Below are 13,282 nucleotides of genomic sequence, written 5' to 3'. Positions count from 1 at the left end.
CATACAGTTCGACACCGACAAATTTGTCGGGGAAAAGCAAGCCGCTTGCTATGTGGTTTTGGAAAAGAGAAAAATTTTGCCAGAGAAAAGGTTTATAATCAACCCCGAAGGCGAATACCGTACATTTGCTGGGTTGATTCATAGCAAGAAGTGGGACCGATTAATTGCTCCGCTTGAGCACTATGACATCGAAATAGTGCGTGAGTTCTACGCGAACACACTACCTAACGATGACGAGCCATTCACATGGATGACTAGAGTGTCCGGTCGTCTGGTTGCTTTCGATCGGGATGCAATTAACCGTGTACTGGGCGAACCGCTCCATCTGGGGGCAAATGAGAGGGACACATACCATAGGGATTTGAGGCTTCACCGGGATACCGATTCTATTTCTGCTGCCCTATTATTTGAGGGGAAATCAGTTGAGTTGAACCCATCTGGGGTTCCGATGAGGTACCATAGGGAGGACATGATTCCCATGGCTCAGCTGATCCTTATGTTGGTTCTAACAAAATATTAAACCCAAGTCCCACACTTCAACCGTGCCAATCCCAGTGGCACACTTGGTTCACTGCATTCTCACGAATATTCAGATTGATGTGGCGAGGATAATTGCTTTAGAGTTGAAGTCCGTGATTGAGAGCGGGCTAAAGTCGGGGGCACGAGTTAACTGTCCCCTTGCTTTCCCGTGTCTCATCATGGCTTTGTACCAATATTCGAGGGTGAAGCTACCCTCCCGGAGTCAAGTGAGGATCCCGCCAGCTATCGATGACAGATATGTGGCCAAGTACTGCAACCCGAAGAATTTCAGGAGTAGTTCAGCTGCTGATGTTACCGGGGCTTCTGATGGTCCTAATACTTTTGCTCAGGGATCCGATCCTTTCCAGCAGGCTGTCTGCAACTATAATTGGGATTGGATGGCGACAACTCAGCGCGCCATGCTTGATATTCACGATTCTATGCAGTTGTTACAATTGCAGGTACGTGACCCCTCCGGTGAGCATTCGATGATGACACGTGAGCAGTTTCTGCAGCACGCTAGCTGGCCTGTGGACAGGCCTGTGTTCGGAGAGGGGGCGGGTGCCGGTGCTTCTGGTGCTGATACTTCTGGTGGTGCTGAGGATGGTGATGACGATGATGATAGTGATGATGCTACCGGTTCTGAAGTCGGTAGTGATGAGGGTTCTGAGTCCTTTGAGGGCTAAGTTTGTTTTATTTTATTGTATTTTCAGATTTGTTGTATTTTGGTTTTGGTTGTGTACTTTTGGGGTGTTTTGTCCCCCACGCACATTTTAAATTTTTTAAGTAATAGTTATTGTTTATGTTTTTAATTTGTGTGTTTGGTTTAAATTTCTTTTGTTTAATAAATGTTTGGTTGTTGAGTGTCAAACCTTCTAGATTGGTTGCTCCTCAAAGAAGTATCCAATGAAGGTGCATCCGAGCTTGGATGGCAATGATAAAAATAAACAAGCGAATAATGCTAAGGTACATGGTTACCTCCGGTTAGAATTTTAGAATGCATTAAGAACTTTACTCTTTTTTGTAATTGAATATTGTTCTTTTTGCAACATAATTGAATGAATGTTTCATCTAGGACTTAAAACCACAAATTGTGAGGAAACCTCCATTGTACACTTAAATGCTGGATTCTAATAAACTTTGTTGATTCATTTGATTCATGCTTTGTCTTTTATTATTATGAATTTGTGGAAGCAATTAGAAATGATCAATGCGCTTGTTTTCTTATGAGCACAACCAGTTCCAAATACAACTTACCCATGAGCAGAGAGAGTATTCGTTAACCCCTTTGAGCTTAAACAGTTGAATCTGAGCTTGAAATAAAGCGAGATGTCAAAAATCTTTTTTCTTGAAACCCGAAATTTTTTGATAATTGTTCTTTTGCCGTAAAAAGTCAAGAGCATTCACTTAGGGTGAGTAAGAAATAAGTTGGGGAGAACGAAAAAGAGAATCGGTAAGTGCCACAACTCTTGAAAAACCGAGCAAGCATTGAAAAAAATAAAAAAATTAGAAAAGAGAAACATCTATTTTGTGAATACGATGTGAAAAGAAAAGAAAAAAATAGAGAAAATGAAAATGAATGCTTTATTGGAAGAAAAATAGTGAAAAACAAAAATTGAGTTGTGAAATAAAAGTTGTGAAGGTTTCAAATGAGAAACAAAGGGAACGAAGTTGAGATGTGTGAATAGTGTACAGTGAATGTCTCTTTTGCATCGACAAATTCGTTTTCAATGGCCTTAGAAATGACCATTGTTTGTAAACCTAACCAAGCTACAACCGGAAAAGTTCTTAGTGATCTTCGCGCTTCCGCATTTCCATTTATAATTGTTAGACATTGTATGAATTAAATTGATTTCTTCATTGTTTGTTGGAGAGTGAGATTATTCCCGCGGTTGCAAACGCGTAATTTCTTCAATCCTTATTCGAAGAGGAGAGATAGGGTAATTCATTCAAGATGATATTGTTGTGGATTGTTACATGTTTTACATTGCTATAAAGTTTTAGTTCTTGTGTATTATGTAATTCTAACCATTGGGAACTTGTGCCTGGTTGATTTTCTTGTGTTTGAGCCGTTTTATCCGATTTCAGAGAAACCTTCTTCTTAAAGTGTAACACCTCAAAATTTGTCCTCCTCTCTTGGGACTAGCATTATCATATTTGCATTTCATTTTAGGTCATTAGGCATCTCATATTGCATATCATGTGGTTACATTGCGCAGGCTATCCTCCCAAGTCTTGATCAGAAGATGAGGAAGTCAAAGTGCAAGCCTAGGGTTTTATTGATTGATCAGGGCCATCTGAGGATTGGGCTGTGAATTAGGGTTTCATGATCCTCAAGGGTATTGGTCTTCATCTTGATTGAAGTGATACATCATCATCATCATGGTTGGATGTCATCAGAAGATTGAAGCTTATTCCTTGAGATTAGGGTTTTGACCACTGGTCAACCCTAATCAGTTGTATTGGGCCAAGCAGGGCTGGATCAGGAGATGAGGTTTATGAAGGATATGGGGTTCATTATTTGATTATATTGAGCTAATTGAGGCTAGGGTATCATGCTTGAGTCATTTCAGTTGGAGATTGGGGTTAAAATTGATCTATGCATTGCCAGATTCATCTGTCAGATGAAAAAGTCAACTGTGGTCAACTGTACATGATCTGATGGATTTGGAGGTGGAAATGAGTTGGATACACTTCATTCATGTTGGAACAAGTGTTATATGACATCTCAAAGCTTAAGAATGAAGAAAATCAAGTCAGGACAAAAACTGCCAAAAATAGAAAGTGGCTTGTAATTGAAGTTTCCAAAAATGGAAAGTTTTGGACCTCAAAGCCACGTGTCCAAGGAAGCTTCAAATGAAAATTTGTTCAACATGAAAGTTGTAGATCTTGTTCTCACCTTTCCAAAAAGTCCAAGAACTTGAAAATCCCATGTATGGTTGGAAAGTTGTGGCTCAGTGAATTTCAAAAATGACCCGTAATCAGGAGGCCATAATTTCCACATACTTGGTCCAAATTGCAAGTTCTTTATATGCGCAAACTCCATTTGACATGTACTTTGAAGGTGCATCATTGGATTTGTTCAAAAATGGCCAAGGCAAAAAGTCACTTTTCAACTGGACAGCTGAATTGGATCAGGGGCAAAATTGTCCAAATGTCAAAATAATTGGAATTTTTGAATGGGACTTTTTCCAACACCTCAGGAATGGCATTTTAAGCTTGTTTGAATTTTCATTTCATGCATAAGGCTTATAATTTGGAATGTGGTTTGAAAAATGAAGTGCTAAAAATGGACATTTTGCAAATACATGGTGAATTTGAGAAATACTCCACCAATGGACATGAAACAAGTTTCTACACATCACATGTGTCATTTAGAAGGTGTATGTGCTGTCAAAACAGCTGGCACTAGCTGGCATGATGTATTTACCATTTTGCCCTTGTTTACAAAATGACAATTTCACTTAACATTCCATTTTGCTAATTAAGTGGATTAAGGCATGATTAAGCTACCATATATAATCTAAATCATCTCCTAATCATAACAGCATTGCACAATTACCAAAACCAGATCTGAAACTTCCACATTCTCTCAAAACCCTCAAGAACACAAACACTTTCAATTCCAAAATTCTCCATCAATTCTACACCAAAGTTCGAAATTCTTTTTGGTTTGAATTCACATAATCATCCTCTCAAACTGTTTTGATGATTTGGAGGGAGAGGAGTATGAAATCGCAGCTGCATCTTCAAGCATCATCCATGGTGAAATTGAATTTTGAGCATTAGGAGCAACATTGATCGAACCTGAGCTTCGCACCTTGCTTCTTCATCCTTATACAACATCTGTTTTGGACTAATTCACGCGAAGAACAACTCCATAAGCACTGCCATTCCAGGTACCTTCGAGTTTCGATTGTCATATTTTGCTCAATAATCATGTGCTTTCGAAAGAGCTTGCTATGTAGATCATCATGATAGTTTTGGAATTGCGAATGGATGATTGTGTAGGGAGATATTCGGATTCGAATTTTGGATGTGAAACCCTAGATCGAGTGATTCGTGAGTTTTAGGAATTGTTAAGTTGAATAGAGTTGATATTCATGATCCTCTTGTTTAGACGGTTAAAACGGTTATAAGCATGCCAAGTTTCGTGAACTTTTGATGTTCATCCATTTTGTGAAAATTCTGGAAATGTGTGTGTTGAAGACGATGAGAGAGATGAGTTTGATCCAAAAAACTGTTTGAAAATTTGAAAATAGTGTTTCCCTCCCGCGCCATGCTGTAATTACAATAATGCCACTGTACAAATTCAATTAATTTGTTTAATTCTAAAAAAATTCCATATCACATTAAAAAATTCACAAAAAATTGTAGAAAATTCATAAAAATGTGAGGATTTTTTCTATGACTTTGTTGATGAGTGTAGAATTTTTTTGACCTATTGGTCAAAGTTGTGCATGGTATATTTTTGGTTTGACCTAAGGTTCTTTCACATGTATGACATTTCGACACATTTTACCATTTGGTTCATGAAATGCTCATAGTGTTAAATAAATTCTTGAAATTTTTTGTGATGATTGTGGACTCATTGATGTTCATTTATATGTAAATTTCATGCATTTTTGATACCTGGTCAATGAGCAGCAAATTCTGGAACTTAGGTGTGACAATTTGTGTCACACCTCATTATGTCAACTTGCTGGATTTTTTTGAGTGACCTATACTTGTTGGATTAATGTGAAATTTTGCATGATGGTTGATTAACATGTCAAGATGCTATGTGAATTTTTGTGGAATTTTATGTGGCATTTTCAAATTGATTGCTATTTTTCATCTCTGGTGATCATTTATGCAAGCTCATGTGACATAGGTTGGTAGATTGATTGGGAAATGCTCATATGGTACTGTATAAACATGAGATTTGACATGCTTGTAATAGACACATGATAGGACACCCCTGTTTTGGTCTCATCCATTTCTTTGTTGTTTTCATCAAGCTATGAATTTTTGAAGTGGATGTATGCATTGATGTTGTGAGTTGAAGCATGAAATTGTGTCTGTTTTTGTTGATTTTCATTGACATGGTTCCATTTGCCCAATTAAGCTCAAATTTGACATGGTAGACCTTGATTATCCCCTGTTTAGGTGTATTTAATTTGAGAATTTTTGGATGTATTTTGGTATGGATTTGAATGCAATACTTCTGTTTGTATGTTTGATGCTTCATATGAACCAATAGGGATTGTTTTGTGCATGAATTGAACATAATGGATGATATAAACATGAGACCAATGATGTTTGCTCTTGTTTGATGTTAATTTGAATTTGGTTTGAAGATACCTTGCTGTTTGAGATTTTTTTCTTGCCTTTGGACCCTAGGCTTGGCCTAGTGGTCTAGTTGCTAATGTTTGCTTGATTTTTCAGGATTAAAAAGCAATGCACATGGATAATGGTCCAAATCAATTTTGATTGATGTTGTTGATGTTTATACACTAACATAATTGTGTTTTGTAGGTTGTGAAGCATAGGCTTGAGCTTTGGCTTGCTTTGTTTGTGCATAGCTTGTATAGTTTGATTGATTGAACACTTGCTGTTTAGTTTGTCTGTCTGGGTACTAACTGTGTTTGATTGTTTCCAGGTACTTTAGTTGCTCAGTTCCTTGTGAACTATTGCTTTGCTTTGCTTAAGCAACTTGCATTAAGGTAGGTCCTCTAACTTCATGTAGTCTGGAGACCCGGCTGTTACCGGGCCGGGCAAATAAATGTCTGAAGTCCTCCTTAAGAGGCAATGATTGTGGTTGTTTATTTTTAAGCCCAAGCAGGTGAAAGTCCTTTAAATAAGGCAATTGGTGGAAGGTAGGGGTATGCAGCCTACCCCCCACTATTCAGTTGAGTCTTCTCCTTGCTCCCATTACATGGTTGTAGCATTGAGATCAAAAGCCCAAGATCTGTTGTGTCATAGTCTTCGAGTATAGAAGGGTTCCCCTATTCTGGACCCATGCTCATTTGTCAGCTCTCCCTGGTTAGGGATAAGAGCTGTGAGGTCTGATCCTCACTTCACCCATCATCTGCTTCACCTTAGCCTCGTAATGGCAAGGTTAAGAGCAAACACAGCCTGTACAGACGATTGCTTAGGCAGTCAAACCTGATTGATTGAGCCCCTTGTTTGGCTATAGTGCGTGTTATGTGGATATCTGATTGACATGCTTGTTTGAGATACCTGTTCTCATTTGATGATATATGATTGTATGCTTGTGTGCTAGCTTCTTTCCTGGTTAGGTTAGTTTGCTTATGCAAGTAGGATAGAAAACCGAACTTAGGGTGACTTTGCATGACAACATTAGGCTCGAGTCTCAGCTCCCTAGTGTCGTGTTTTCCCCTCGGTTTCTGGTTAGCAATTTAGTCCCTTTCAGGGGAACTACATCGCCCTGATCCTCGTTCCAGACGAGGTATGTAGGCAGGTGGTCGTGCGAGACCACTCCGGGCAACCTTTTTCTTTTTTGCGTGTGTTTACTTGTTATCTGATGGTGTGTTTTGGCTCGGATGCCGACGTAAGTCCAGTGATTGGCTGTCGGGCTCCACGTTTGCCGTTTTGATTGCGTTTTGGTTCGGATGCCGACGTAATTCCATCCAGTGGTTGTCGGACTCCATGTTTGCCACCCTTGTTTGTTTGTGTTGTTGGTGTTGTTTGGCGTGCGTAAGCCGAACTACAGAGGCTCTGATTCTTGTTTCAGACAAGATATGTAGGCATAAGGTGCGATACCTTATCGAGCTCGTTCCTCCTAACCCCACCTGCGTTCCCCGTGTGTGTGTGTGATGTTTAGCAACCTTTTCTTTTCTTAGAACGTGGATCCCGTCGAGTACGACGGACGTGAGGGGTGCTAATACCTTCCCCTTGCGTAACCGACTCCCTTACCCTGTCTCTTTGGTCGCGAGACCATGTCTTTCCAGGTTTCTCTGAGCGTTTCCTTTCCCTATCTTGGGATAAATAACGCGTAGTGGCGGCTCTGTGTGTGTTTTATTTTGAGTCTCGCCGGTTGTTTTTTCGCAGGATGCGACATAAAGCAAATCCTCTTGTCCTTCAAGAGGCATACTTTGCTTGAGGACAAGCAAGAATCTAGTTGGGGAGAGTTGTTAGATGCCCAAAAGTGCTTATTTGAGCTATCAAATGTGGGCATCTTTCACTCCTTTTTGTCGTTAAAGTGTTCGAAACCGCTTTTGCTTTTGATGATTTGAAATACAATGTTAAATGATCTTGGTACCCTTAATTTGTGTGTTATTATGCAGAAATTAGGCATGAAAGAATAGAAAACAAAGGCACATGAATGATGGCAAAAGGACCAAGAAAGGAAGCATTCATCAGCATGCTCGCTAAGCGAGTGTTGTAGCGAAGTGCTCGCTAGGCGAGCACCCAGCGAGCTTCCAGCGAACATCCCCAGAATTTTACAGTAGCAAAGTCAGCAAACTCGCTAGGCGAGCACCCAGTGAAGGAGGTAGCGAACACTCACAGACTTAGGCAAATTCACAGCCAACACTTACTCGCTAGGCGATTCTCACAACGTCGCGGGCAGCGAACCGCCCACGTCGCCGCAATCCGAACACTTCACCGGACCATTCAATCGGTAGGAGCGACGGGCGGTGTGTACAAAGGGAAGGGACGTAGTCAACGCGAGCTGATGACTCACGCTTACTAGGAATTCCTCGTTGAAGACCAACAATTGCAATGATCTATCCCCATCACGATGAAATTTCAAAGATTACCCGGGCCTGTCGGCCAAGGCTATAGACTCGTTGAATACATCAGTGTAGCGCGCGTGCGGCCCAGAACATCTAAGGGCATCACAAACCTGTTATTGCCTCAAACTTCCGTGGCCTAAGCGGCCATAGTCCCTCTAAGAAGCTGGCCGTGGAGGGTTACCTCCACATAGCTATTTAGCAGGCTGAGGTCTCGTTCGTTAACGGAATTAACCAGACAAATCGCTCCGCCGCTAGCGAGTTTCCAGCGAGCAATTCCAGTAGCAAAACCACCTAAACTCGCTGGAGCGAAGGAGGAAGCGTGGGCTTCGCCTAGCGAAGGTTTCTTCGCCTGGCGAACATGCAATCTGAACTTAGATATTTTTCTGGGCGCAGGCACTTCTGGTGGCCTATTTTCGGGCTCACTAGGCGAACCATTTTGCTCGCCTAACGAGCATGATAGCTCAGACAGCAGTACTATAAGTAGCAGGGGCTACTTTTTGGAAGAGATGCTTTTTTTAGACTTAGATATTTTCTGCATTTTCTTGGGATCATATTTTGTAACCTAGAAATACTTTTTCTTCATTTTTCTTCATCTCTTAACATTATTCTACAAAAAGAAGGTGGATTCCCATCCAATCTCGATTCTTCGACTTGGATGTTGATCAACCTTCAACTGAAACTTGTTGTACAAGCTACCATGAAAATGAGTAGCTAAGTCCTTCATTTTGTCAAGGTTAGATGTAGATGATCATAAGCTTTATGTGTATATGGAATGATCTTCATTTGTAAACTCTTTAATGATGAATATATGGTGAAAACTTTGTTTTATCGATAACTCTTTGTGTTGGTTTATGATCGAGAGATGTTTACCAACTCTTTACCTAGGTTTTCATCCAATCTTGTTTGTTAGCTAGAGATAGTAATGAATGATTTTGATCACCATAAAGTTGAACCAAAAAGTTGTCATTTTGATAGATTGTGTGAGAGATCAACAATGGATCAAAATGGGAAGACCCACAATGTGTGTTAGAGATAAACACATTGGGAGGACTTTGTGAAATAGTTTATCATCTAAAGGAGTTTATAAGTTTTGTTGATCGAACATATGCATGCAAAGTGATCGTCGAACCCTAAATTTGACAATCTTTATCAAATAGAAAAACCAAAACTTTTACCGCATTTTCTTACACTTTTATGCAAGCTACCGTGACTAAAACCAAAACCCCCCTTGTTACTACGAGTTAAGAATTAAAACAACTGTCGAACGGCGGCGATATCTCACAATCCCTATGGAGACGATAACAAAACCGACATACCAACCCTACACCAACACCATACAGAGGTATCTCTTCATCTACTAGCAAGCTGAATTCTGCTTGAAAATTTGATAACACTTGGGGTTTGATGCTTCCTCTTGGAACATATTATATTTCATACTCCAACAATTATACCACCAAGGACATTATCCTTCATGTGAGGTTTGGCTTATTGAGGACCTATTGAACAAGTTAGTTGGTTTTCACTAATACTTTGTGGCCTTGGAAATAAGGTCGGAGCTTCCTCGTAGTGGCTATAACGACCGACGCTAGATTCTTGATCTTCTAGTAATGAGTCTCGGCGCCTTTGAACACTTTGCTTATGAAATATATAGGTTGATCTTCCTTGTGTATTTCCTGGATGAGTGTTGTACTCATCGCCTGATCTGTGATAAAAAGGTAGATAAGCAATGGTGACCCAACTCTTGAGTGAGTGAGGTTAAGTGAAGATGAGAGAAAGGTTTTTATTCTTGATAATGCTTCCTCACATTTGAATGTCCACAAGAACTTATCGTTCTTCTTCAGGGAGACGAACAAAAGAAAGTTCTTGTCCCTTGCACAAGAAATGAAACAAGATAAGGTATAAAGATGACCCGTTTAATTGTTGAACCTCTTTGTCATTGGAGGGGATTCTCAAGTCAGTGATGGCTTGTCACTAGTATGGGTTTTCATCTATGATCCCTTTTGGTTAACATGAAGCCAGGGAACTTTCCTGCTTGTACCCCTAAGGAGCATTTGACGGGGTTTAGGTGCATGTTATACTTTTTGACTGATCTCGGGACGTCCTCTAGATCTGCTACACGACTTTGCCCTTCTGTTGTTTTAACTATCATGTCATCATCATAGACTTCCAATTTGCGCCCTATATGTTTTGGGAACACTTCTTCATGAGTCGCTGGTAGGTGGAGCCTGTATTCTTTAGCCCAAAAGGCATAACATTATAATAGCAGATGTTGTAGTTTGACATGAACATCATCTTGAGCGCATCCATAAGATCTATCTTAATCTAGTTGTACCTTGAATAAGTGTTCATGAAACTCACACTCTTGTAACCTGATGAATTGTCAATTATGTGATCAATATTTAGCAAGTGATAAGAGTCCTTGGGACATTATGTATCGAGGTCAATGAAATCTATGACTATGCGTCATTTATTTGATGTGTTTCTCACCAGAACAATGTTGGCTATCCAGGTTGGGTATTTCACTTATGTTATGAAGTTGGGGTTTTCCAACTTATATACCTCATCCTCGATGGAAACTCTCTTCTCCTTGTCAACCTTTCGATCTATTTGAGATACTGGTCTCGCGGTGGGGTCGATGGTGAGTCGATGGCACACCTCAATGGTGAGCCCATACGAACAAGTCGATGTTCCTTCTGAGTTGGTCGACTAGTTTGCACTCTTCTTCTTTAGAAAGTGAGGTGTCTATCTTTGTTACTTGGTGACTCTAAGGTCTTATATGAACTTCCTTTAGATCCTCTGTGAGTGTGTGTCATTTGTTCTTCACACCCAATCTAGCATCCCAACTTGTCATATCTATGTCATGCGCCTCGGGAGGATTTGAAGCTTCATGGGTGAAAACTTCTTTCCTCATTGTTAGGTTGATTTGATACCATTCCTGGGAACTTTCTCGGTCTCCTCGAACCATCCCAACTCGTCTACTAGGTAACATTTATTTCAGGATTAGATATAGGATGGATAGAATTACCCTTGATGAATTTATGATCGGTCTTACAATGATGAAATTATAGGGTGATAAGACATTTACCACGAGATAATTCACTTTAATCACCTTATAATCTTCTCTTACACTAAAGGTTGTTTCATTTACTTGTACATGTTTGGCGGACATACCCACTAGTGAGCCTTGGAAGGATTTAATGATGCTAGGATCGAGTTAGAGCTTCTGAAAGTTGTTATAGAATAGGATGTATGCAAATCTTCCGGGATCTACCAAGACTCATTCTACATACCAATTATCGTATTGCCCCATGATAACCATGTGATCATTGTTGTGAGGGTAGAGACTAATGGCGTCTCTTCTAGAGAAAACTATTATTGACCCTTGCTTTATTTGTGTGGCTTTGGAGAGGTTAGGGGATACTATGCTTGCAGCCAATACTTGCATGGCATATTTTCTTCTGGAGGAGTTGGAATTTCCTATGTCGGGGTGTTGACAGTAACATCTGAATCTTTCTTGGACATTTTCGAGATAAAAGGGTGAATATCGTGATGGTAATGGAAGGTGTTGCGCATGTTAGTGTTATCGGGGCCACAAGGTGGGTGTCAACTGTAATTTCTTAAAAAGTACAGATGTATAACAACCCTTAGATGGTAAAGATTGCTAGAGGCTTTAGGGTTTTTTGTGGTGTCTATAGCAAACTCACGAGGGTGGGAAGCTCTAGTTTAGAGTTTTATGTCTGCTAGAGATTTCTCTCTCTTAACCCTAGAATTGAGGTATTTATATAGGCCTTTAGACCCGAATTTAGGGTTCTTTAGAAGTAACAACCATTCACCCTAGTAATAGGAGTGAACCGATGTATCCATGTTTCCTAGTGGGAAGGTATGTTATTCCCATGACTCGTTTTCTACCCCACTTATGAACTAAAACACGCCGCCTTTCACGTTTTCCTACTCTAGGGGAGTGATATGTATCGTGAGCGACACCTTCGAGACGTGGGTGATATCATATTGTCTCCCCTTGTGGGTTTTTACAAATATATCACTACAAAGTTTGCACTAAAATAATTAGGCAATCCTGCCGATTTTCTAAGTATTGAGGGAAAATATACAACTCAGGGGTCTATTGTCTTGTCTTGTTCCAAGTATATTAGATATTTGCTCTAAAAAGTCAACATCGTGATGTCAATGGTGTGCAAACTCCCATTCTCATCACTTGCAAGTTAAGTTAACATGGTTATGATTTGTTCTCTTATCCACAACATTATAGGTCAATAATTAGTGCACTGGAATATGTCACATTCACTCGGCTAGACATTGCTTATAGTATGAATAAAACTTGTCAGATCATGTATAATCATCTCAACACCATTGATCTACAGTTAGAGGATTCTATGATATCTTAGTGGCATAATCTCATAATTTTTCCCTTTTGGCCTCCATTGTTGATCATAAATTTTCTCTCGAGGCCTATGTGATAGTGATTGGGCTAGTGACACTTATGACACGAGGTCTACATCTAGCTCGTGCATCTTCTTTGGACAAAATCTAGTTTCACATAGCTCCAAAAAGAAATCCTTTGTGACCAGTCTAACGCATAAGTTGAGTACAAGGCACTTGTTCACACGACTTCTAAATTTTTGTGGTTTGAGTCACTCCACACTGAGTTAGGTATCACTTTCTTTCCTCCCACTCTTCTATGCGACAACCTAAGTGTTGCTCATCTCTCACGAAATCCCGTGATCCATGTCCTTACCAAGCATATTGAGCTAGATATACATTTTGTTCGAGAAAGAGTGGTGTCTAAGAAACTGTCAATTCAACATGTGTATGTAAGTCTACAGATTGCTAATACATTGACCAAGCCACTTGACAACTCTATTTTTCAATAGCTCAAGTCCAAACTCGAGGTCTCTCAACCCCCTTGATCTTACGAGGGACTATTAGAATAACTACTAACTTAAAGACTAAGTTACTCAAAGGTTACTCATGTTTTATCTTGTTACTGACTTAGAGACTAAGTTAGT

The sequence above is a fragment of the Lathyrus oleraceus genome, chromosome 4 (genome assembly GCF_024323335.1).
Source record: "Lathyrus oleraceus cultivar Zhongwan6 chromosome 4, CAAS_Psat_ZW6_1.0, whole genome shotgun sequence".
Classification (NCBI taxonomy): Eukaryota; Viridiplantae; Streptophyta; class Magnoliopsida; order Fabales; family Fabaceae; genus Lathyrus; species Lathyrus oleraceus.
The sequence above is the reverse complement of the archived record's forward strand: the minus strand, read 5'-3'. Positions refer to the sequence as shown.